The 26,193-nt window shown below is 39.0% G+C and overlaps 1 long non-coding RNA gene across 3 annotated transcripts; it reads left to right on the top strand.

Annotated features, from left to right (window-relative positions):
- Positions 1-22,422, top strand: LOC149253049 (uncharacterized). Of its 3 annotated transcripts, none has more exons than XR_016267027.1 (7): positions 1-2,294; positions 3,001-3,094; positions 3,975-4,077; positions 19,228-19,526; positions 19,628-19,898; positions 20,451-22,122; positions 22,314-22,422. It is a non-coding gene; the product is annotated as an uncharacterized LOC149253049 (long non-coding RNA). The 3 variants fall into 3 exon arrangements; XR_016267028.1 differs by having other exon boundaries at positions 3-3,094; positions 20,451-21,755; positions 21,870-22,122; XR_016267026.1 differs by having other exon boundaries at positions 2-3,094.
- The last annotated feature ends 3,771 nt before the right edge of the window (positions 22,423-26,193 follow it).

The following is a 26,193-nucleotide window of genomic DNA, read 5'->3' as shown; positions in this document are numbered from 1 at the left end:
CGCGTTGTGGGATTAGTTACAAGAGTGTAGTGGGCAAAGGAAATGGAGGTATGTATTAAGGAATTTACTTGTTTACAAGTATATAATTTTATCCTTGTTTTAATTTAACTCATTTGTTGCTTCACAAAACAATTATTCAATCAAAATAGACAAGAGACATGTGGACAACTCACCCCCGTGAGAAGATGTGCAAATCATCTTCACATGCATGGATATATAAGTTAGTCAACCCCCAAATGGGCAATCTTCAAGAGAATGCATGGGATCATGTGTAAATAATCCTTTTGTAATGAACATTATACAATATATGATGGGCCATCTCATGTTGTAACTAATTACAATTTGCCAAATGCAAATGCCAAAATAGGTGCCCTTAATTAGCATAAACATTTGTGCATAAAATTTGTACCGTTAATCAAATTGCCCCAAAAATAGTTGTCGGTTTTCAAATACGTGGGTAAAGTATTTATACCATTAATCAATTTGCCCCTAAAATAGTTGTTGGTTTTCAAATATGTGGGTAAAGTATTTGTACCATTAATCAATTTGTCCCCAAAATAGTTGTTGGTTTTCAAATATGTGGGTAAAGTATGTGAGACGATTGTCTATTAAAAACCTTTAATCTCCTCAAATATGTGCCAAAGTTAGCTACTAGTTTCCAAATTTGTGGTTAAGTATGCTAGCACCTTTAATTTCGGGGGTGAGTTAATTTTGTCGCAGAACAAGTGTAAATGGGCAAAGGTGAAGGAGGTATCTATGAGGGAAGGAGGTATCTATGAGGGAATTTACCTTTTCATGCATAAAGGCAAACAAGGTATGTATGGTTCATGTCCTTTTTTATTTAACTCATTGCTTCATCATTAGATCACATGTGTTTGTTGAAATGCAGAAAGGTGAAGGAACAATGGTGAAATTGCTATTTTCTGTGTAAGAGAGATGTGAGGCACCAAAGCAAAGGTATAAGCAAAGATAGTGGGTGAGTTATATTTTGTTGCAAGACTCATGCTTTTAAATAGATGCATATTATATTATTTGAGATTTATGTATATAATGTGTGGTATGCAAACGTGGGTAGAGGAAGGTGGCAAAGTATCAAGGAAACTACTAAAATGTTCCTCTATGGGAGAGACCTACTAATGTGTAGGAGAACAAGGGAAAAATGTGTGTTTTCTTTTGGTTTCGACAGTTATATTTTGTTGCAAGACTCATGCTTAAATAGATGCATATTATATTATTTGAGATTTATGTATATAATGTGTGGTATGCAAACATGGGTAGAGGAAGGTGGCAGAGTATCAAGGAAACTACTAAAATGTTCTTGTATGGGAGAGACTTACTAATGTGTAGGAGAACAAGGGAAAAAGGTGCGTTTTCTTTTGGTTTCGACATGGATATCTTCTTATTTCAATGTAATGCTTCTCCTTCCCCTTCCTTGTTTTGGAATTATGATTTTTGGTTATTACAAAAGATGTACTTTTGCAAAATATCACTCAAGTGACTTTTTGTTTTGATTTATCATTTTTCATAATATATGTAAGTGTTTGTTTGGTACGTTGTGTGGGAAATTAAAGCAGGTCCTAACAACACATGTTTATCCAAGCATAATGGGTGAAGCGGAAGATTGAGGTGATATGTATGGTTCCATATGTGTGTATTTAAATTCAAGGCATCTTACATTATCTGTCATATATCTAATCATTGACCACATTGTAATGCAGGTAATGTAATGCAGAAAATCACTAACTAAAGTGTTGAATGATAGGTTTTGCATCACAAAGATAGGTTTTTTGGTGAAAGCCTGTGTATGATTTGTTACGAAATCCTTCTCATTTCAAATACAACAATTCTCCTCCCTCTTAATGATTTAGGTTTGATTTCTAGTGCATAAGATTAATCATAATATTATTGGTCTCTAATCAATATTTCTCATGAGATCCTTGATATTTTGTGCAAGGTGTCCTTCGTTGGCCATCAATCCATATTGGGGTTGTGGATAGGTGTCTCTATCTATTTTTTTTCTTTTCCTATTTTCTTTTTGTTATTTTTGTTGGTTTTTTTGCTATTGATGTGATTTTTTTCTACTCTTATTTTTTCCCTTTCACATTTGTGAGCATGGCCATGCTAATTTGTCATTTGATACATTCTTTTTTTGTTATGCGCCTTTTTTTCTCTTTTCCTAATTTTGTTCTTTTTTGGATTTGGGGTTGAGGGGGAAGCAATGCAACAAGTCATTACAACGCGTTGTGGGTTTAGTTACAAGAATGTAGTGGGCAAAGGCAGAGTAAAACGTACATGTGAGTTTTCTTTCGGTGCAAATCTCCGTATATGACTTCGTCGTTATATCATGTGTGTTTGTTGAAATCTAGATGCTGTGCAAATTAAGAAAGGTGAAGGAACACTGGCGAAATTACTATTTTGTTTGTGTGAGAGAGATGTGAGGAACAATAGCAAATGTATAAGGAAAGATAGAGGGTGAGTTATATTTTGTTTTAAGACTCATGTTTAAATAAATGCATATTATATTATGTGAGATTTATGTATGTAATGTGTGGTATGCAAATGTGGGTAGAGGAAGGTAATGGGGTATCGAGGAAACTACGAAAATATTTTTATATGGGAGAGACTTGATAATGTGTTGGAGAACAAGGGAAAAATGTGTGTTCTCTTTTGGTTTCGACATGGATATCTTCTTGTTTTAGTACAATGCTTCTCCTTCCCCCTTGTTGAGGAATTATGATTTTTTGTCATTACATAAGATGTACTTTTGCAAAATATTACTCAAGATTTTTTTATTTTGATTTATCATTTTTCATAATATATGTAAGTGTTTGTTTGGTACATTGTGTGCAAAGTTAAGGCTAACAACCCATGTTTATACAAGCATAGTAGGAGAAGCCGAAGATTGAGGTGATATGTATGGGTTCCATCTGTTTGTATTTAAATTCCAAGCATCTTACATTATTTGTCATCTATCTAATCATTGATCACATTGTAATCCAGGTAATGTAATGTGGAGAATCACTAGCTAAAGTGTTGAAATGTGTTTGTGAAGAAGAGATTGTAGTAGAGTGCAAAGGCAGAGTAAAAAGTACATGTGAGTTTTCTTTCGGTGCAAATCTCCGTATATGATCCACTATTTACCTATTTACCTATAAATGATCATCCCTGCTTATCTATTTAGGGTTTATGATTTTTAGTATTTGCCATAGATGTACTTTTTAGTGCATGAGGCTATTCATAACATCTCACAACATTTTGTGTGTATTTAGTATTTTTCATAATCACTGACTGAGCAAACAATGGAATATTTTTAGAGAGATTGTAGTAGTGTAAAGGTAAAGACAAAGGTAGAGGTGAGTTGTTTTTTGGTGCAAAATCTATGTAGGGTTTGTTACAAAATCCTTCTCATTTCAAATACAACAATTCCCCTCCATCTTAACATTTTAGATTTGATTTCTAGTGCATAATGCTACTCATAATATTGTTGGTCTCTAATTAATATTTCTCATAAAATATGTTGATATTTTGTGTAGGGTGTCCTTGGTTGGCCATCGATGCATCTTGGGGTTGCAGATAGGTGTCTTTGTTTGTTGTTTGTCTTTTTGTTAGTTTTGTTGTTTTTTGTTATTGTTGTGATTGTTTTTCTACTCTTAATTTTTTTCCCTTCACATTTGTGAGCATGGCCATGCTAGTTTGTGGTTCGATTTTTTTTCCCTTTTTCTTTTTGTTACGAGCCCTCTTTTTTATTTTTCGTTTTTTTTTTGGATTTGGGGGTGAGGGGAAAACAATGAAATAAGTCATTACAACCTATGTTGTGGGTTTAATTCTAAGAGTGTATTGGGAAAAGGAAATGGAAGTATGTATTAAAGAATTTACTTGTTTACTAGAGTATAGAGTTTTAAACTTTTATCCCTGTTTTAATTTAACTCATTTGTTGCTTCATAATTATCTCATTTGTTTAAATTAAAATGCAGTGTAGTTGAAGGAAGGTGGAGGAGCACTGGTGAAATGGTTGAATATCTTTGTGGGAGAGATATGTGGTGCATTATAGAAAATGTAGAGGCAATGACATAGAGGGTGAGTTTCTTCTTTTGTTTTTGTTTTTCCACTATTGTTGATATTTATTTTTGCATTTGGGAGCATGGCCTCCTTGGTTTGATGGTAAAGCATGTCCAATATCCCAAAAAATAGTAACAACTTCATCCTCAAATGTGCCCTCTAGAAGAGTTATTGAATCAAAATAGACAGGTGAGTTTCTTCTTTTGTTTTTGTTTTTCCACTATTGTTGATCTTTCTTTTTGCATTTGGGAGCATGGCCTCCTTGGTTTGATGGTAAAGCATGTCCAATATTCCAAAAAATAGTAACAACTTCATCCTCAAATGTGCCCTCTAGAAGAGTTATTGAATCAAAATAGACAAAAGATATGTGGACAACTCATCCCCATGAGAAGATGTGCAAGTCAAAACTTTCTTCACATGCATGGATATGTAAGTTACTCAATCCCCCAAATGGACAATCTTCAAGTGAATGCATGGGGTCATGTGCAAATAATCCTTTTCTAGTGAACAATATATAATATATGATGGACTATATCATGTTGTAACTAAATACAATGTGCCAAACTCCAAATGCCAAAATATTTTCAAGTGAATGTGATGCAAGTGCATTAGGCCGAGCACATAAAAATGATAAGTTATTAAAGTCATACCAAGAGCCTAGCAATGTGATGGATTGATCACATGTCAAGGCTAGAACATTTTAAAGTTTATTAATGAAAAGTTTTTGGTATTCAATTAAGATTAGTTAGGAATATCTAGTTAAAAGAAATGATTTTATGTGATGGATTGATCACATGTCAAGGCTAGAACATTTTAAAGTTTATTAATGAAAAGTTTTTGGTATTCAATTAAGATTAGTTAGGAATATCTAGTTAAAAGAAATGATTTTATAGTTTGTAGGTAGTTAGGGCTAAGGGAAATTGGTTCACATCCGTGAACTCATTTCTTGGACAATGGCTTTTAGTTTTTGGGGAGAGGAGGAACATTTTTGGGTTGGAAGTTTTGGTGTGGGAGAGAGGTACGCTGATTTTTTTCTCTATGTAAGATTGAAGTTAACTGAACAACATTTCTTAGACCAGTGGTTTTTATCAGCAAATCGAATTTGTAAGTGTGTGTGAGACAGTTATTTTCATATGCACTTGTGAGGTTTGTGAACCATAATATCAAATCGAATTTGTAAGTGTGTGTGAGACAGTTATTTGCATATGCACTTGTGAGGTTTGTGAACCATAATATTAATATCTGGAGATTGAAATTGATTTGGTCTTTAGATTGCTGTGTTGAATGAGGAGTTCATGCACTGTATTTTCTCTGTTATTTACATTTAAATGAGAACCGGGAGAATCACATTTCAATTAATCTACTAATCTAGTGCTTTTGCATCCAATATTGTGTATTGGAAAGAGTCATTTACATTACAGATTCGAGAATATAGAGCACTCTGTATCAAGCCAACAGAAGAAAGAAAATTCGTAAGGGAAAACTGTCATCAAATTTGCGGGTCAATTTTTGATCAAAAGAAGATGAAATTTGAAATTCTGGCATCTGGGTTTTGTGCAAAGTAGAGTGTATTTGGTAACTCGCGAGCGATTTTCCAAAAGGATCCTTGGTTGGAGAGTTACGAAGGGATCTTTGAACTCTGTTTTTACAGACTATGGCTGGGAAAAACAATTTGTTGTTCCCCTTGTATCAACACTGTGGTTTGCTGAGATAGCAACGATTTGTTGTTCTCCATGTATCAACACTATGGTTTGCTAAGATAGCAATGATTTGTTGTTCCCCCTGTATCAACACTGTGGTTTGCTGAGATGACAACGATTTGATGTTCTCCCTGTATCAACGTTATGCGTGGCTGAGATAGCAGCCATCCATTTGTGGTATCGAAGCCTTAACATTATTGGTCTCTACAGTATAGAGAGATGAATAGGCGAGCAGGAAGGGCACGAAGTCGCGAAGGTAGACCCGTGGGTAATGTAGAACTCTGGGAAGAGATAAGGAGACTGCAAGTTCGGTTAGAAGCCATGGAAGTAGGGAGACAACGAGATCCTGAAGGTGGAGATGTTAGTGAGGCCGAAGAGGAACTTGAAGAAGAAGGAGCAACACCTGTTGAAGAAGCTGCTGAGATTAAGTTGTTGAGAGCAGTATTGGGCTCAAGTTCAAGGCCAAAGCCTGAAATCTCTATTTACGATGGCAGTTTGAAAGATGAGAATCTACTAGATTGGATCAGTGAGATGGACAAGTATTTTGAGTACGAGGAAATTGATGAGGATAAGAGAGTCAAGTTTGTTGTGACAAGGTTGAAAGGCCATGCTGCACTATGGTGGGACAATGTACAGGCTGAAAGAAGGAAGAAGGACAAACCATTGATCAAGAGTTGGGATAGAATGGTGGCAAAGATGAAGAGTAAGTTCTTGCCAAAGGATTACCAGCTAACTCTTTACAAACAGATGCAAAATCTTAAACAAAAGATAATGACAGTGAGGGACTACACCGAAGAGTTTTACAAGGTGAATTTGAGAGTAGGCTATGTAGAAGATACCCTAGAGAAGACAACAAGGTATATCAATGGTTTGAGGTTAGATATCCAAGATGAAATCAGCATACTTTCTCCAAGGACAATAGAGGAAGCATACCAGTGTGCCTTGAAGGCAGAAGAAAAGATAGCTAGGAAGCAAAGCTCTGGCAGAGGACGTGGTTTTTCCAAAGGGAAAGGATAGACAAATGGAAGAGGAAAGTTTCATGCACAAAATAATGATGAAGGCAACTCAAATCAGCAAGGGTAGTCAGAGAAAGAAGGTGGCAACAGAGGAGGAAGACCTTACCAGAGAGGTAGAGGTAGAGGAAGAGGCAGAGAGACTGTCTACCGGTGTTACAAATGTAACAAATTGGGTCACCGATCTTTTGAATGTCCTAAGAATGACAATACGGGACATCAAGGTGCATACATAGATCAAACTGAAGCAGTAGAGGCACAAGTACCCGAGGTAGAGAATGTGCCAGATAGTGGAGAGGTGTTGATGATGCACAAAGTCTTGTTAAAACTAGCAAAGGAGACTGCTGAACCAGTCCAAAGGAAATCCCTATTCAAGACAATGTGTAGAGCAAAAGGCAAATGCTACAAATTGGTGATTGATAGCAGAAGTATGGACAATCTAGTCTCCCAAGAAATGGTGGAAAAATTGGGATTGAAAAAGATTAAGCACCCCACACCTTATAAGGTATCGTGGTTGCAAAATGGACACCAATTGTTGGTGCATGAACAAAGTGAAGTTGAGTTTCAGATAGGCAGGTATAAAAAGGTGCTCTGTGACGTAATGCCAATGGATGCTTGTCACATTCTTTTGGGTCACCCATGGCAGTTTGATAGGAAGGTGACATGATGGAGATAGCAATTGTTATAAGTTCAAAAAGGATGGCATCAAGCACACTCTTGTACCATTGAAAGAGGAAGGTACAACTGAAACAAGCAGCCCAAAAGCACTGTTGCTTAGTGGAAAAGAATTTCTACAACAGATGGAAGAAGAAGAGGTAATCTATCTAGTGGTTTGCAAGCCAAAGGTAGTACTTCTGCACACTGAAATTGTAGATTTACCTATTGAAGTTCAGGAGTTGTTGCATGAGTTTCATGATATTGTAGTTGATGAATTGCCACCCAAAAGAAGCATCAGTCATCACATAGACTTGATACTGTGAGCAAGTCTTTCGAACAAGGCTGCATATCGAATGACACCCAAAGAGAATGAGGAAGTGAGGAAGCAAGTCCAAGAATTGTTGGACAAAGGACTAATAAGAGAAAGTTTGAGTTCGTGTGCCGTACTTACAGTACTAAGTCCAAAGAAGGGTGGAGAATGGAGAATGTGCACTGACTCTGGAGCAATCAACAAGATCACTATTCGTTACAGGTTTCCATTGCCACGGATGGATGATATGATGGATTGCTTGGGTGGAGCAACTTACTTCACAAAGATTAACTTGAAAAGTGGTTATCATCAAATTCAGATCAGAGAAGGAGATGGGAGGAAGACAACTTTCAAGACCAATGAAGGCTTGTACGAGTGGATGGCCATGTCATTTGGCTTGTCAAATGCACCCAGTACCTTTATGCAGCTGATGAATGAAGTCTTGAAGGAGTTCATTGGTAAGTTTGTCGTTGTTTACTTGGATGACATTTTAATTTTCGGTCAAACTAAAGAAGAGCACTTAAGACATTTGAAGTATGTTTTAGAGAGATTACAGCAAGAAAAGCTATTGATTAACATGAAGAAGTGTTCTTTTATGAAGAGTGAGCTTGTATACTTGGGTTTTGTCATTTCTAAGGATGGCTTGAAAATGGAGAAGATAAAGGCAATTGTAAATTGGCCCTCACCTAAGAACATTTTTGAGGTGAGAAGTTTTCATGGCTTAGCTAGTTTCTACAGAAAATTTATCGGGAATTTACGTGGCATTTGTGCACCTATCATTGACACCATCAAGAAGAATAGGCAACCATTTTATTGGACAACAACATCAGGAAAAAAAATAAAAAAGATTTTATTCAACTATTGAAGAAGAAGATCACTGAGAAGCCGGTGTTGAAGTTGCCAGACTTCAATCAGCCCTTTCAAGTGAGATGTGATGCTAGTGGGACAGCCATTGGAGTTGTACTAAGCCAAGAAGATAAGCCGTTGCATATTTCAACGAGAAGTTAAATGAGTCAAAACAGAAATACTCTTCCTACGACAAAGAATTTTATGTGGTGGTTCAAGCTTTGAAGCATTGGAGGCATTACTTGATTCCTACCAAGTTTGTTCTATACACGGATAATTTTGCCTTACAATACATTATGCAGAAACATAAGTTAAATCATAAACATGCAAAGTGGGTGGAGTTCCTTCAAAATTTCACTTTTGTTTTGAAGCACATTAGTGGGAAGGCAAATAAGGTTGCCGATGCCTTGAGTAGGAGATGCTTAATCATGTAGGAAAGTCAAATACTCTTTTGGACAAATATGCCCAACAAATTTCGGTTTCCTAGATGTCACAAGAGTTGTTGCTTTGTAGCTATAAGAGGCCTGCGTACATTATGGTTGTTGCTTGTTAGCTTCAGTTTATAGCAGTAAGTTTTGTGTCTTGTGACTTTGAGGATTTGGCACCTCAGCTTTGACATTTACAGGGGTATACTTGCTCTCATCTAACTTGGAGTTGTGATCCCCTTTTTGTGTAGGGGTTTTCCATTCACAATGCAATGCCCCAATCTTTGATCAAGGAAGACTAGTTTATCACAATGATGTCTTCAAGAGCATAGTCACTCTAGCCCATCACAACCATTGTTGCATTCTATTCATGTACTTGAAGGTCCATGAATAGAATACATGACCAGATATTCTTGCTGTAAAATCAGATTGGTAGATGCTTGTAGCTCATTTTGATTTAGTTTTTTGATCTATTGTTGTAGAATGTTAATGTCTTCTAGAAAAAAATTAGTATCATCTTGTTTCGATACCATGGGAGTTGATAAACTTAGAAAATATGAACATTGTACTAATAGTGCCTGTCCTTATGCCGGCTTGTTGGATCTACCATGTTTCTCCACCGCTACCGAGCAAGTTTCCCACATGCCAAAATGGTGGGTAACATTTGGCTCCAAGTAGGGTACAAGTGTTCTTGGAACCACTTGGGAACCCTTGAATCCCATCGAAATGAAATATGTGCAAGAAACCAATGAGCCAATGAAACCATGTAATGATTTTGTTGGCACAATGAACTTGCCTGTGTTTGATTATGATTCATGATAAAATAGAGACACATTGAAGCTTGAATGGTCATGTGCTTTAATCTTTTTCATAAGTGTATTAAACCATTGGTGTTCACTTATTTTTCTTTTATGAAAACAATTCATAATAGAAAATTGCATCCTTTGTGAAAATTCCTAAATTTAACACATCAGAAACCCCTACTGCAATTACTGGTTTACAATCTCCTACTTCTTGTTTACATTAACAAGTTATTTAATTGCATAAACATCGAAGTAAACACTATTACAACCTTCATAGATATACAGATCATGCACTGAAATAAACAAAAACAATAACACAAGGGACACCGTTATTTTTGGACAATCGTCCCCGAAAAAACCCAATTCGGGAAAACTGGTGCAGCATATAGAAGGTTTGTATTATTAAGCAGATTTCGCGAATACAACTAGGGTGCTAGAAATGGCTCACTCAACAGAGAATATCCTCGGCAGTAGTACCTCTATCTGGAGACAGATATTTCGACAAATCAGCAACCGGATGATCAAACCCCATAGCGACTCCGGCTGTTCCCTATGTTGGACAGTGAAAGCTGCTCCAAGCACTGCTTAAGAACTGCGTCATTCCTCTAGGAGCTGCGTCACCCTATCCTAGCTTAGAATTTTTTGATCTGCTCCCAGTCTGCCCCACAAAATCTCCCCAGCGCTGCCTCTGAAGCCCTCTACGACTTCTACGTTAGCCTCTACGTCTTCTGCGTCAGCCTCTACGGCTCTCTACATCCTCTGCATTAGCTCCTACGGCCTCTGCATTAGCCCTTCTAGGGCCTGCGTTGTCTCTCTCGACACTTCACTAACTCTTTGCTATGTATTCTTCAACCTCAGATGGAAATCCCTTGTTGAACTGCCCCTCACTGCAACTGATCACTAACTCGATTTCCTCAGCAAACCTTGCCCCAGAAAATCGAATTCTTGATCTCTCTTGGTGTATCTCTAACTGACCCTCAAGCCTCCTCTTATACTTTTCCTGTTGACGAATCAACAACTGAGATTAATTCCCTAATCAATAGCTAAGATGAGAACTGGCTTGATCCTCATCACTTAGAACTTTCTCACCCATATTTTATTAATACACATTAATATTTTTATTTTCCTAAGTTTAGACTTAGGAACCCATTAAAAATATTAATTATCTTAATAACTCCTCATCCGGGATCTCATGTGCCTTAGCGTCTCCACCTATTTTCAAGGATAGAGCACATATGATGCTACCCAAAATCAACACTCCCTCTTAGTGACGAATGCGTTGCTCTAGCAATGCTTCACCATAGAAGCATCACACTGATCCTCCGCATCGGTCCTCTGTGCTAATGCTTGGTCTGTTGCCCCACATCCACTACACTGTTACTTCCTGTACTGCTGCCCATGACACTGTCACTACCACTGCTACATCTGTACTGCAACTCCCTCTCAAAATGCTGCATCATGCTGCCCATAGCACTGCCACTGCTAACTGTTGCACTGCAACTCATTTACCGAGAAGTAAGTAACTGACTTCACCCAAACACTGACATCTTGGTTAGTCTAAAAGCCTCGTGATGTTGAAGCTACCTCTGCTGCTAACATGTGCTCCCTTTGTTGCCACTGCGTTGCTGCAACCTCTTCTGTGCCTCTCGCACTGCTGCAACCTCCACTGCGCTGCTACAGACTTCTGCACTCTAGCATTGCCTTGTCGCTCCATCACACCTTGCTCCACCCGACACCTGTCATCATGCTACTATCGTTAAGGGCTCCCGTAGTCGTATGTGATCCAAGAGTTTGGGCACCTCAAGGATCTTGCCCCTCAGTTCTGTAGTCCCTTTGACTACAGCTCTATGTCTCCCCAACTCTTCTCTAGAGGCGCATGAGCACTCATGGCACAATCGTCATCAATCTTGACATCCTTCTCCGCCTTTGCTAGAGCAGCCTTTGAGTCGGAAGCTTCTCCCTTGCCTTTCTTCCTAGGGCACTGAGAGGCATAATGTCCCAGCTCCCCACAGTTGAAGCACTTGACCTTGGAGATGTCTTTCTTCTTCCTCTTCTGTACCCCCTGTTGTCCCACTGATGCGAGAGCTGGATCCTCCTCCTCCTCCTCCTTGATTCGAACTCCCTTACCACTACTCCCCGCCTTGGTCAATCTCCTGAGCTCTTCCTGTCGAAGCGCTGGCCACATCTCCTCCCAACTGGGGAGAGTCACTCTGCCCAAAATGCTTTGGACAAATGTCTCCCACTCCTTGGAGACTGGATTCAGGGCAGTCCTGACCATGAACTCTAGATTCGGTGTAGACCCCACAAAAGTAAGTTGGTCGCGAATTCCTTGCAACCTGAGAAGGAATGGTTCTATCTCCTCTCCTTTCTGCATCTGATATGACCTCAGCTGATTCTCTAATAACATCATCCGTTGCATGGAAGAGCCCTGGTATAAGGTGGTTAGCATCTGCCACATTTCCCTTGCTGTGTTCATCTCAACAATATGTGGAATGACATAATCCTTGACCCCGTCTAGGATCATGCATTTCGCCTTTGCTTGGGCCTCCTCATACATCTCATTTGCATCTGGTCAACTGGGACAACTACTGTTTTCGAGGCATAGTCCTTGATGCGATGTTTATCCTGAAAGGCTAGGATTCCAGAGGACAAAATTGGAAGCCTCGTCCAATCTGTCCTGATCCCTCAATCCGTTCACTGCCATCTCTACTCCTCTTCTCTAGACTCCCTCTGAGTCCTGATTTCCCTCTCAAAAATCCTTCGGCCAACAGTCGAATCACTCCTCTGCAATCCTCCTTTGTCGCTGCAACCCAGATCTAGATTTCTGGGCTAGAAATTTGTTTAGATAGTGCTTCCCTCTACCTTGGTTCAGTCTCCTTAGACACTGTTCTGCACCAACAAAAACAAATTCCAACCAGCTCCACAAATCAAAATCTGCACAGCTTCCTTAGCCTTGACAACTCGAAGAATCTAAGCCCTTCAGGCTCTATGCAATCTCTGCGTGGGCTGAATCTGCTCCTCCTGGCCAACTGCCTCAATCCTTCTTGGCTCAGATGGCGTGGCTTTGCGTGAACCTATTCTTCCCTCCCCTGCCTCTGTGCTGGCCCTGATGGCTGACGCAGCTATTGCGTGGGCTCCTCCCAGCTACTGCGTCTTCCTCTTACGGCTCAAAATGCTGACGCAAACTCTGTGTGAGCCTCTATGTCACACTCTCTGCACTGCGTCTCTCTTCCTCTTGCCTCTTCATCTTCGGAAAACCCAATTCAGGAAAATCGGTGTAGCATATAGAGGGTTTGTAGTACTAAGCAGATTTCGTGAATACAATTAGAGTGCCAGAAATGGCTCACCTAATAGAGAATATCCTCGACAGTAGTACCTATATCTAGAGACAAATATTTCTGCAAATCAACAACCGGATGATCAAACCCCATAGCGACTCTGGCTGTTCCCTATGCTAGACAACGAAAGTTGCTCCAAGCACTGCTCACGAACTGCGTCACTCCTCTAGGAGCTGTGTCACCCTATCCCGGCTTAGAATTTGTTAATCTGCTCCCAGTCTACCCCACAAAATCTCCCTAGCGCTGCCTCTGAAGCCCTCTACGACTTTTGTGTCAGCCTCTACGGCCCTCTGCGTCCTCTGTGTCAGCTCCTACGGCATCTGCGTCAGCGCTTCTAGGGCCTGCGATCAAACCCCATAGCGACTTTGGCTGTTCCCTATGCTAGACAAAGAAAGTTGCTCCAAGCACTGCTCACGAACTGCGTCACTCCTCTAGGAGCTGTGTCACCCTATCCCGACTTAGAATCTGTTAATCTGCTCCCAGTCTGCCCCACAAAATCTCCCCAGCGCTGCCTCTGAAGCCCTCTACGACTTCTGTGTCAGCCTCTACGGCTCTCTGCGTCGCCTGCGTCAGCTCCTACGGCATCTGCGTTAGCGCTTTGGTGGGCCCCAGTATTGTAGCAATAATGCTACAACTCCTGGAACTCCCTTCTTTAATTTTATCAACCCGGTAGTTCGTAACAAACTTGGAAGCGACGGTGCTATATGCACAAGTACTAGCTCTTGCCGCAGCTGTCACTTGGTCAGCTGGCACAAGTCCGCTAGGGGCTCAAGCCAACTTCTATGAGCTCTTAGAAGAAGCTTTTTAACTGATGGACGAAAGCTAACTCAAAGGAAGTTAATCTACTTGCGGAAAAAAACTGAAAGCCAAAAAGAAATTCAAACCCTAGCAAACCCTAGCAAACCCTAATTCTACCAACTAGTCCTACTGATGCAAAAATGAGAATGCAAACTACGAGAAGAGATGCCATTACTTCTAGGAAGGTAAAATGCATGTGTCTAAGTTATCACTATCTGAAGAAAACATTTTTTTGTATTTTTGCTTAAGTTGTTGAAATTATCATGCATGTGCTTCTAACTAGTTTTCCACTGTGCAGGGATGGATCAAGGGATGAAATGCTTTGGGAAAGGTTGGGATGTTACAGAGAGGGTCTAAGGGATCCCTAACATTCTTTCTGAGAGTTTCACAAAGTTTGGATGCCATGCAACCGTGTTTATGAACTTCTACAGGAAGTCTGCAGGGGTTTCTACAGGATGTTCTGTAATTCTTCTACAGGATGTTCTGTAATTCTTCTACAGGATGTTTCGAAGTGGGATTTGGGAGCATGGATGGAGGAATGAGTATGAAGGTGAAATAGGGGTGTGAAGGGGTCTAGGACTTGGTGGGTGAGGCTAAGGGGTGATTGGATTTGTTCAAGGATGGATGAAACGATGTTGCACAAGAAGATGAGAATCATGGCAAAGTAAGCGGATGAGGCAAATGTAAGGTAAGGGTTATAAGTGAAGGGTGAAGCAGGTAGGTTGGATGGAGTATGGGCAGGTAAGGAAGGGTGACAGGTACTCTGCAAGTGGTTTTTCAAACTGAACAAACAAAGACATGCAAGAAAACAAAGATCTAGTTATAAAACCTATGACCTAGTTACTTCACTCTAATCTGACCTAACAGCAAAAGGAAATGAACAGAAGTTTATTTGCAGTGAAACCATGTGAAACAACTATGAAACTAAGTGATCATAAACCTATGCATGCATCCAAACTGATATCGAGTTCTACGAACGAGATTCAAACACTAATGATTGCATGGTGAAGCAAAGAAAGTGTTTTTGTTTGGGACAACATGGTTACTTCAACTCCAGCCCCTGATCCAATAAGGAAGAGGTGAAACCAAAAGCGTTTGCTGACCCTTTTTTGGAGCTTTTTCCTGTTATTATCCTACCAATATATTATAAACATAAACAGCTACTTTAACCATCAAAAGAAATCTAAATACCGAAGCAAGATCTAAATCTACATAGCAGATTTTATTTTAAGAACGCATCAAACACATAAAGATAAACAAAGGAGGTACTGGGCGCTTGAGATGGGCCCAACCCCAAGAGCTACAGCCTCCTAAGAGAAATTTAGAGCTGGTGCAAAGCTGGATTCATCTTTATTGATCAAGAAATGAAGAGTTACATCAAAACTGTCCACAAGGAGAGCTTGAGAATGAGCTGAAAGCAAAGCTAATCTATTGCATAAAAATCGAACTACAAACTAGCTACAACAAGACTACGAAATGACTATCTACCAGCTACTATCTACTGGCTAACTAGCTAACATCCACTGGCTACACTGGCTAACCAAAATGAGGCCCTAAGCCTTCTTATTTATACAAATTGAGGACCCAACAGTCCTCCTAAACTTTAGGGACTCGGCTGCCCAAAACTTGGAGTTAACAGCAGTCCTACTTGACTTGCTTGGCTGCCCTTGTGCTGATTGATTCGGTGGCCCTTGAACTCCGAGCTGATGGTGGAGAATTCGAGGTAAGGGCCCATAAATGAAGGGGACAACTTCCTACAAATCCTCTCCCTTGTTCTCCCACGAATTTGGCTGCCAAGTGCTCATTAAGACCTTCAATTTTGTCTCCAAATTGACCAAAAAGGCTACACAAAGCACCCATTAGACTTGTTGGCATAATGGCTAACCAAATTCACTCTATTAACATAAATATAATAAAAAACATGCAATAAACTAATGAGAATGGTGGATTAAGTCAAATTAGGAGGTTGAATGAGCCCAAATAATTGTCCATTTTTGGGGCTCATCACGCTTCTAGGGCTTGCGCTGTCTCTCCCGGCACTTCATTGCCTCTCTGCTATGTATTCTTCAGCCTCGGATGGAAATCCCTTGCTGAAATGCCCCTCATTGCAACTGATCACTAACTTGATTTCCTCAATAAACCTCGCCCCAGAAAATTGAATTCTTGATCTCTCTTGGTGTATCTCCAACGGACTCTCAAGCCTCCTCTTATACTTTTCCTGTTGACGAATCAATGACCGAGATTAAGTCGCTAATCAACGGCTAAAATTAGAACTGGCTTGATCCTCGTCACATAGAACTTTCTCACCCATATTTTATTAATACACATTAATATTTTTATTTTCCTAAGTTTAGACTTAGGAACCCATTAAAAATATTAATTATTTTAATAATGCCTCATCTGGGTGGAATTTCTCCAAACGATTTCTGGGTCTTGGAGATCTCATGTGCCTTACCCTCTCCACCAATTTTCAAGGCTAGAGCACATCCGATGCTATCCAAAATCAACATCCTTCACATCAGGTCAGAAATTCTCTACATCATCCTTGTCTTCATTTTCCCTGAATTTACCAAATTTATATGCAGTCCAAAACTTCGTTTCTCCATTCTTATGATCGTCAAAAGTGATTTTGTTCTTAGAATAATGGAAAGTGAAACAATTGATATTTCATTCTTCAAACTTGTTTTTGAACATTTGCTTGATTCCATAGGCACAACCAAAGTCTTGATGAGCCCACTCGATTGTACATAATGCATTAAAATTTTGAAATAATTTTTGCTGAAAATTTGAGAAATGCTTACCAACGTCATCTTGGAACAGAGATCTGGTCTATCAAAACCGCAGTGATCCATGGCTTCAACTTTTGTTAACCTTGGGAGAGGAGTGGGAATTTCAATCCCCCGAATTTCAATTCCGTTATACACCATGTCACATCCAAAACTTCAACTATGGAGAGGTCACACAAAGTTTTGTTCACAACTGAAAGATCATACCCTGTCTTGTTCAAATCCCATATTTGAGGTGTCCTTATTCAACACTTCGATATGCAGTAAGATTAAGCCCACCTTCATACTTGCTTGAGAAAATAATCCCATATTTGAGGTGTCCTTATTCAACACTTTGATATGCAGTAAGATTAAGCCCGCCTTCATACTTGCTTGAGAAAAGACTATTATTTGCCTGCAAACAATCATATACTAGATGTTGAAAATGGTTCAAATCTTTGATGGGCATTTTAACAATACAGTCCTCATCATTAAAAAATTGAAAATTCATTAAATGCTCTGTTTCTTGGCAGTATTCATCCTCCTCATCATTTGGAGCAACAATTTGAAAAACCTTGAGATTGTCTTTCTGATTAGTTGTGTCATCTTCATCAACACTAGGCTTATCAGATTCTATTCTTCTTATGAGAAGGGAAGTGCCCTCCTTGATTATCTGCTATTTTGCCTTCATCACACCCACCATATCCCGTAACAAACCTGTGATAGGGTCAAAGTCAGAGTTCCCTCTTGGTGGTCATCATCAAACACTGGTGGCCCGTCAAGCACAATATATATATGATATGATCTGCCTCTATTTTGTCCCAACTATAAGGTCTGATGCAGATCGATGAGAAAATTATTACGAGTGTCAAGGCTACTGTTCAATATGATCCCGTGATAGGGTCAAAGTCAGAGTTCCCTCTTGGTGGTCATCATCAAACACTGGTGGCCCTTCAAGCACAATATATATATGATATTTTCTGCCTCTATTTTGTCCCAACTATAAGGTCTGATCCAGAACGATGAGAAAATTATTACGAGTGTCAAGGCTACTGTTCAATATGATCGCATGTTGTTACCTCAACCCCAACAAATCGATCAGCTCCAAGTTTTCTTCATGTTTAATTACAAGTCCCCTTTTTAACTACCACTAAGTGTACCTAGCTTCTTCTGCGCAGAAGTAGATCATCATGCTTCAGAGCGACTTCAAAACTTACTTTTCTTTAAATCTGGATTGCCATTATCTTCAAGGGAGTTAGAAGGATCTTCTTCAACCAATACTTCATCTTTTTCTTAGCAATGCCTTTGTTACCTTCAAAAAGACCAAGGCAGCCTTCTTTGGGCTGCATGAACACCTGATGCAATACCTTCTCTTTACTTCTAGAGAGTAAGTGAATAGCATCATCAACATGTCCTCATGTTCTTTTACAATATGGAGAACTAAAAAGGATCACCAACATGTTTTGGATTTTCTTCCAACCAACCAACTTTGTAGCGAATATGGGACCCAGGGATCATCAACATGTCCTCATGTTCTTTTGCAATATGGAGAACTAAAAAGGATCACCAACATGTTTTGGATTTTCTTCCAACCAACCAACTTTGTAGCGAATATGGGACCCAGGGATGCTCTTGACATCAATAACCTTATACATTTCATGAAATTTCCATGGATCCATCTTTCACTACATGCCAATTTTGCATCATGAGACAATGTAATTTCATACCTATGATACATAATTCAAATAGATTCCTCTCCAATGTAATATACAATTCCATGTGTAACAGATTTCCTCCTTGAGTTCTGTTACAGAGAATTTTGTGATTATAGGGGTTCCTTCGGTATATGTTGCTTAAAAATGAGTAGCAATACATGGCAGCAATGGGATCCTCTTCCCAGGCTTTCTTATATGGTGCAAATGTCCTTGCATGAAGGAAACATAAGATCTTTGCTTATTGGGAGTTTAGTAGTTTTTCTTTCCTGCAAATAGAACTTCTCCTCTAAGTTGAACCCTCTTCTCAGACTTTCTTATATGGTGCAAATGTCCTTGCATGATGGGTCTCATAACAACAGTGAAGGAAACATAAGATCTTTGCTTATCAAGAGCTTAGTAGTTTTTCTTCCCTGCAAATAGAACTTCTCCTCTAAGTTGAACCCTCTTCCCAGACTTTATTATATGGTGCAAATGTCCTTGCATGATGGGTTTCATAACAACAGTGAAGGAAACATAAGATCTTTGCTTATCAAGAGCTTAGTAGTTTTTCTTTCCTGTAAATAGGACTTCTCTTCTAAGTTGAACCATTTTTCCGAATTCTCTTATTGCATGTAAAGTGAGTTACATTGATTTTGGGATAATCAGAAGTTAGAACCCTTAGGGAGGCAGGTAACTTCAGTGTTGCAAACTTTCATTGGAATTTGAGCAGATATAGAGGTAGTCTTGACTTTGTCAGCTTCTTGCTCTTTTGCTTTTCCATTGATATATAATTGTAAACAAAGTTTATCTCTGGTTTAGGAATTCCACTAGTATCTGCTCAAAGCCGTCCACAATAGCTGTTGTATTCACAAAGAAACTCCTAGCCATTAGCGGAGCAGGAACAATTGCTCAGTGGAGTGCACAACTACGACAACTGCAACATTTTTACACTCTATTAGAGGTGGAGATCAGTGACCATATCTTTTTCCTCTACTTTCATTAATTCTATGAGTGTTTCAAACATCCACCAAGGTAGAGAGATCACCATCAGTTTGGGGATACAAAGAACCCTCCCAGGGAGGAAGTGAGGGGACCATCAAACTCGAGCCAACTCTGAGGTGATATTATTAATAAAAGCTTTCTTTTGGGTATTGGAGTTACTTATATCATTGCTTGTCTTTTATATTTCTATTTCTTTTGCTGCATTTCTTCATTGCAGATCTATAAGTAATACAGGAACATATGTATTGTGAGTTGGTCTGGAGAGAAATTTTGAAGGGAATATTAACACCGCAGGAGCATGGGAGACCAGAGACATCAACTGATTTAACGTTGGGGAATTGGGAATAGACACTCTTCAGGCAACTGCACACTGCTCTCCTTCCAAGGGTGGTGGAAGCCAGACCTGCCAACTTCTTCACTCCTCTGCAGCAACTAGGGGTTGGTTTCCCCTTCATGTCAAATATCCAACACACTGAGTCAGATCTGAGGTGACCATCCGACAACTTATGCCTTATGCCGTTAATATTGTAGGCATTTTGTCAATTTTGAGTTTTGTTCCACTGTGCCTCTGACTGTATGTGGTTATTGACAGTCATATTTATTTTCTGTAGCTTATATTTCTTGATGTGTAAGCTGTTAGGGTTTCTGCCTTTCTGGGTTTTTATTTATAGGTTCTTCTGTTTAAGCCCTCAAATCTTAAAAATTATTTTACTAATTTGTGTATTTTATTTAGAACGGAAATATGGATATCAATGCTATACTGTGTTCTGCATTTTATTGTCTTTGTAGCTATTGTATAAAATTGTATGCAACCTTGTTAGAGTTCCTACTCTTCGTTGTTTTATGTGAAGAGTTATTTTTTGCCAACTGCTTAAAGTTTTGGCTTTGGGGAGTTTTTCCTTTTAGTTTATGAATTGCATTTGTCATCCTTGGGAGGAAACGGTTTCTCATTTTCTTAAGGAATTTGGTATTGTTTTTTCATAATATGTTGATAAATAAACAATTTTGACCAAAACAATTTTGCTTGTGATGATTTACAGGTATATCTGTTGGTTATATTCCAGTTTCAAGATGCAGATGTTTGTCAAAACTCTTATTAGGACCATCTCTCTCGAGGTTGAGAGGTGTCACAGGTATATCTGTTGGTTATATTCCAGTTTCAAGATGCAGATGTTTGTCAAAACTCTTATTAAGACCATCACTCTCGAGGTTGAGAGCTTTGACACCGTTAAAGATGTAAAAGATAAGATCCAGACCAAAGAAGGAACTCTTATTAAAAGATAAGATCCAGACCAAAGAAGGAACTCTTATTAAAAGATAAGATCCAGACCAAAGAAGGAACTCTTATTAAGACCATCACTCTCGAGGTTGAGAGCTTTGACACCGTTAAAGATGTAAAAGATAAGATCCAGACCAAAGGAGAGCTTTGACACTGTTAAAGATGTAAAAGATAAGATCCAGACCAAAGAAGGGATCCCTCCGACCAACATCGTCTGATCTTCGCAGGAAACCATCTTGATGACGGACGAACCCTTGCTTATTACAATAATAAGAATGTATCTACCCTCCACCTTTTTCTTTGTTTGAAGGACGGTATTGAGGTCAAGCTTAAAAAACTCAGACACTCTAAAATGAGTGCCAGAGCTTCAGCAAGATAGTTGAAGAAATGTATCCTCCTTTTTACTGGAATATGCATAATACCAAGGGTTTATAGGAATTTCCCCTTTATCATGTATCATTGTCTACCCAAACCCCTTCAACGGCTCAGTATACTGCGCAACCACCACATCTATCCCCTGTAAGAGGTGCAGATTGGTGCTCATAGCCATTGGTTCCTCCAGTGCTTCTACCAGGAATATTTTGGATAATGAAAATAGGACGTGGGTGGTTCACACCCCACTTTGAGTAGACTGCACAACCACAACATCTATCTCCTGTAAGAGGTGCAGATCGGTGCTCATATCCATTGGTTCCTCCGGGGCTTATACCAGGAATATTTTGGATAATGAAAATAGGACGTGGGTGCCTCACACCCCACTTTGAGCCCTCTGGATATCTGATGATTCCACTAATTATATCCTTGAAAGAGTTTAAATGTTTTTCAAAATTAATTTTTTAGAAAGTCAGACAGACAACATTTTCTGATGCAATAGAAAATGATAAAAGGGAGAGTGCACCAAGTCACACAGGTAGTGATTATCTTCTACCATATGGGAATGGCATTTCAACCACCAGCTGTCATCAATTCCACGAGTCTTTCAGCCTTTCATCCAATAGTTAATATGGGATTCGAACTATGACAGAAGAGGCATGCTGATCATCGATTTCAACAATAATAGCCGAAGGTCAGTTGAGCGTTCCACTGCAAATCCAGAGCATGTCATGTCAGTGTTTATCCCAGTACTATTTTCCATACTTCATCTTCGCCAGACTCAATCTCAAATGTCTTTTATTGCCAGCTTTATCCTGCCAACGGGGATGAAGATATTGGAGAAGTCGTCAGCAGTTCTTTTATAGCCAGCTTTCTTATTCTGCCAAGGAGGATGAAGATATTGTAGTTGTTAGCAGTGTTATCCAGCTTGTTTTCTGGTGTTGGCTCTTGGGCGACATTGCAGAACAGCCTGCTTCGGTGAGAAGGTCATTGGAGATGACAACTTGGGTCCAATGCAGTTATTCCGTTTGTGTCCACAAGACATAATTCGTTCTAAGGAGGTTGGTTTTAGTCCATAATACAAGCTTCTAGGGAAACTAAAACATTAAGGAGGTGCTTTTTGCAATCTGCTCTAATGGCTATTTATGTGGTGAAGTTCTTGTAAGTTATTTATTCTGATTTTTAATTGCTGAATGAGTTTTCCTCTTGTTTCTTATTCGCAACTCTTTGCTCTTTCCTGTTGTGTCTGCAGATTGGTTTCTCGAAGAAGGCCAACTTAATATTCCTTTTATTTTTGCTGCGAAAGCTCATTCCCCCTTTCTATTCATTCACTCTTTTTTGTATCATTCTTCCAATGATTATGTTTTTGCCAGAAGCTGAATTATATACTATGTGCCTGCTATCTTGTCGTTTTTTAATATACTTTCTGTACCAAGATCGTTCCATTTCATTGTTCCATATCTTCTCTTTGAAAACACAATGTCTGTAACAAAATTCAATGCCATGATCTCTGGGCTTTTTCAACTTGGCAGTGCTTATGAATGGGTGGTGACAAAAAAGTTGGGCAGATCATCTGAAGCTGATTTCATTACTTTTATGGAGAAGGAATCACGTCCTCAATTAGAACACCCGGACACCCAAAGTATCATCGGGTTGTTTCAGAGTCAGCCGTTGATGTCCTCAACAAATTGAGCAAACAGCAGCAGAAACAACCCTTTAAAAACAAAGCCAATCGGCTTTATTAGAAAGAATTGGCTTTAGCTTTTCTTCTTTTAACAGCCTCTACTAGGAGTTTATTGTCTGCTCAAGGAATTCATTTTTACTTTTTACTGTTTCAAGGGATCTCTTTCCTCCTTGTTGGCCTTGATATGATCGGGGAGCAGGTTAGTTGAATTCCGCAGCATAAAGCTTGGGCAACCTCTTTACAAATTGCCTTTCCTTGTAATGTCTTTGACACTAACTGGAGACCTGATTTTAGGCCAATATTCAAGCGCTCACAACTTTGAATAAATATCGCTGCAGGCCTAGTAATTTCAGGGTATGGTTTTGCAGATGTATTAAATTGGAGATATGAATACAGCACTTGATGGCGCTGGGTAATATGGTGTTGATGGGCTGCTGAAAAGTGGCTAAGTTTAAGCCATCACCCTTTTGGGGAGTCGAGTAACAGATATTTCACCAAATATTTGTATGCTTTTTTAATGAAAGCGCAGACTTGTCATTCCAACGTGCAAGCGTCGCATTTTCGTGGCTGATTATGCTTACGAGATATGATTGTGCAGCAAGATAATATTATTCTGGGGTGTATTTATGACTAAGATAATATTATTCTGGGGTGTATTTATGACTATGAATCACAATGGGAGTCTGCTTTCGAGAATTGGTAACGCCCATAGATTGTTGGGCAGATCATCTGAAGCTGATTTCGTTGCTTTGATGGAGAAGGAATCCAGTCCTCAATTAGGACACCCAAAGTATCATCGGGTTGTTTCAGAGTCAGCCCTTGACGCCCTCAACAAATTGAGCGAACAGCAGCAGAAACAACCTCTTTAAAAAGAAAGCCAATCAGCTATATTAGAAAGAATTGGCTTTAGATTTTCTTCTTTTAACAGCCTCTGCTAGGAGTTTATTGTCTGCTCAAGGAATTCATTTTTACTTTTTACTGTTTCAAGGGATCTCTTTCCTCCTTGTTGGCCTTGATTTGATTGATTGGGGAGCAGGTTAGTTGAATTCCGCAGCATAAAGCTTGGGCAACCTCTTTACAAATTGCCTAATGCCTTTGACACTAACTGGAGACCTGATTTTAGGCCAAGATTCAAGCGAGCTCAACTTTGAATAAATATCGCTGCAGGCCTAGTAATTTCAGGGTATGGTTTTGCAGATGTATTAAGAAGTTGGAGATATGAATATAGCACTTGATCATGCTGGGTAATATGGTGCTGATGAGCTGCTGAAAAGTAGTTGAGTCCCCGCCATCACCCTTTTGGGAGTCAGAGTAACAGATATTTCACCAAATATTTGTATGCTTTCTTGTGAAAGCAGCAGCCTTGTCATTCCAACGGAGTCAGAGTAACAGATATTTCACCAAATACTTGTATTTTTCTTATAAAAGCCGCAGCCTTGTCATTCCAACGTCCAAGTAATAGCTGATTATGCTTATGAGAAATGATTGTGCGGCAAGATAATATTATTCTGGGGTGTATTTATGACTGCGAATGACAATGGGAGTCTGCTTTCGAGAATTGGTAACACCGATAGATTGTTGCCTACGCATGACTCTGATGTATCTTAGATTTCAGTGATCCAGCATAATTCTTTATTGTCTTCCCTATTCTTATGATTCTGGGTCAATTTTTTTATTGGAAACTTTTTTTATTAGGTATGAGCCTGCTTAAGAGAGGTTTAGGGTGAATTGTCTACATTACGAAGTTCTTTTCTAGCCTATTTGGCAGATATATGTGAAGATGTATTCCATATTTGTATATCCAATTACACAGATTGAACAAAGCAGAAAAATTGCTGACCTCTCTTTTGCGTAACCAACCTCACCTTTTTTCCCTTGATTATATTTGATTATCTTTGTGTGTTAATGTTCCCCTGCTCATCCAGATTGTAATACGTTAGCATATCAACATCAATAATATGTCTCATGATTAGCTTGTTATATCACTTCCTAATTCCTTGAATGGGATCCTTGAAGTTGTCTTTTGTGAGCGGATCTCATGAACTGTTGGTTCAGAAAATTGGAAAAATAAGTTCAGTGATATTTATTTGCCCCGTTCCATGGGAATTGACCACATGGTTGAGAGTGCATCCCTGGTGCTTCCCTTGTCCTTGGGATGCAGGGGCATGTGGTGAAACGTTTTGCCAAACCCCCAATTTTGTGAAACTTGGCAAAGTGCACCGTGAAATGTTTCACAATGTTTTCCATGAATTTCTTAAAATTTTGGAGATGTCTCCACACGCACCCCATGAATTTCTCTGAAATTGGGGTGTCTCTACACATACTAGGCAATTTTCTGAACTGCCCATTTGCTATGTCCAGATTCATTACTGTTCTGAGGTTCTTCAGTGCTTAGGTACTGCTTAACTATGATGTCAATCTCTTTGACAGTACTCTTAATGCATGACCGAAATATTTGAATAAACATTTAACTATTGGTATGCTTCACTCGCACAGTCACACTTCTGTTTACCGTTTATTGTTCATTCGTTGCTGCTCATCTTTGATTTGTAGATGGTGATAATCTACCCTAAATACATGATATATTTGAGGATTGTTACACTTTTCTTGTGGATCAAATAACTGTTTATTAGCATAGTTCATATGGATCTACTTTGAGAACACTGGTATCATGCTATGAATATAGTTATGTGATCACTGCCCTTGTTGGTTATAATTTACCTCGAATATATGTTTTCAAATGCATCTTGAAGGTATTTTTGGAGCATTGTACACTGCTGTTGGTTATAATTTACCTCGAATATATGTTTTCAAATGCATCTTGAAGGTATTTCTGGAGCATTGTACACTGCTGGTTATAATTTACATTGAATATATGATGACAAATATGTTTTCAAATGCATCTTGAAGGTATTTCTGGAGCATTGTACACTGCTGGTTATAATTTACATTGAATATATGATGACAAATACATTGTGAATGTTGTCGAATATATGTTTTCAAATGCATCTTGAAGGTATTTCTGAGCATTGTAGACTGTTGGTTATAATTTACTTTGAATATGTGAATGTTGTCGAATATATGTTTTCAAATGCATCTAGAAGGTATTTCTGAGCATTGTAGACTGTTGGTTATAATTTACTTTGAATATATGATAGCAAATACATTCACAATACATTGTGAATATCGTCGAATATATGTTTTCAAATGCATCTTAAAGGTATTTCTGAGCATTGTAGATTGTTGGTTGTAATTTACTTGGAAGATATGATGGCAAATACATTGTGAATGTTGTCTTTTTTATGGTTGTGTTTTTTATGATGTTTATGTGTTGTAGAGAGTTGAATCTTACATCGCGAACATTGGATTTCCACGTTGGTTGACATTATTTTTCTGTCCTGAAAGCTGACGTCTTTATTATCACTATGGGCACTTGGTCGAGCAACAT

The sequence above is a fragment of the Pinus tabuliformis genome, chromosome 7, assembly GCF_031772625.1.
Source record: "Pinus tabuliformis cultivar Carrire ecotype Pingquan chromosome 7, CPIR1, whole genome shotgun sequence".
Taxonomy (NCBI): domain Eukaryota; kingdom Viridiplantae; phylum Streptophyta; class Pinopsida; order Pinales; family Pinaceae; genus Pinus; species Pinus tabuliformis.
This window is presented reverse-complemented; position numbering and strand designations above follow the sequence as displayed.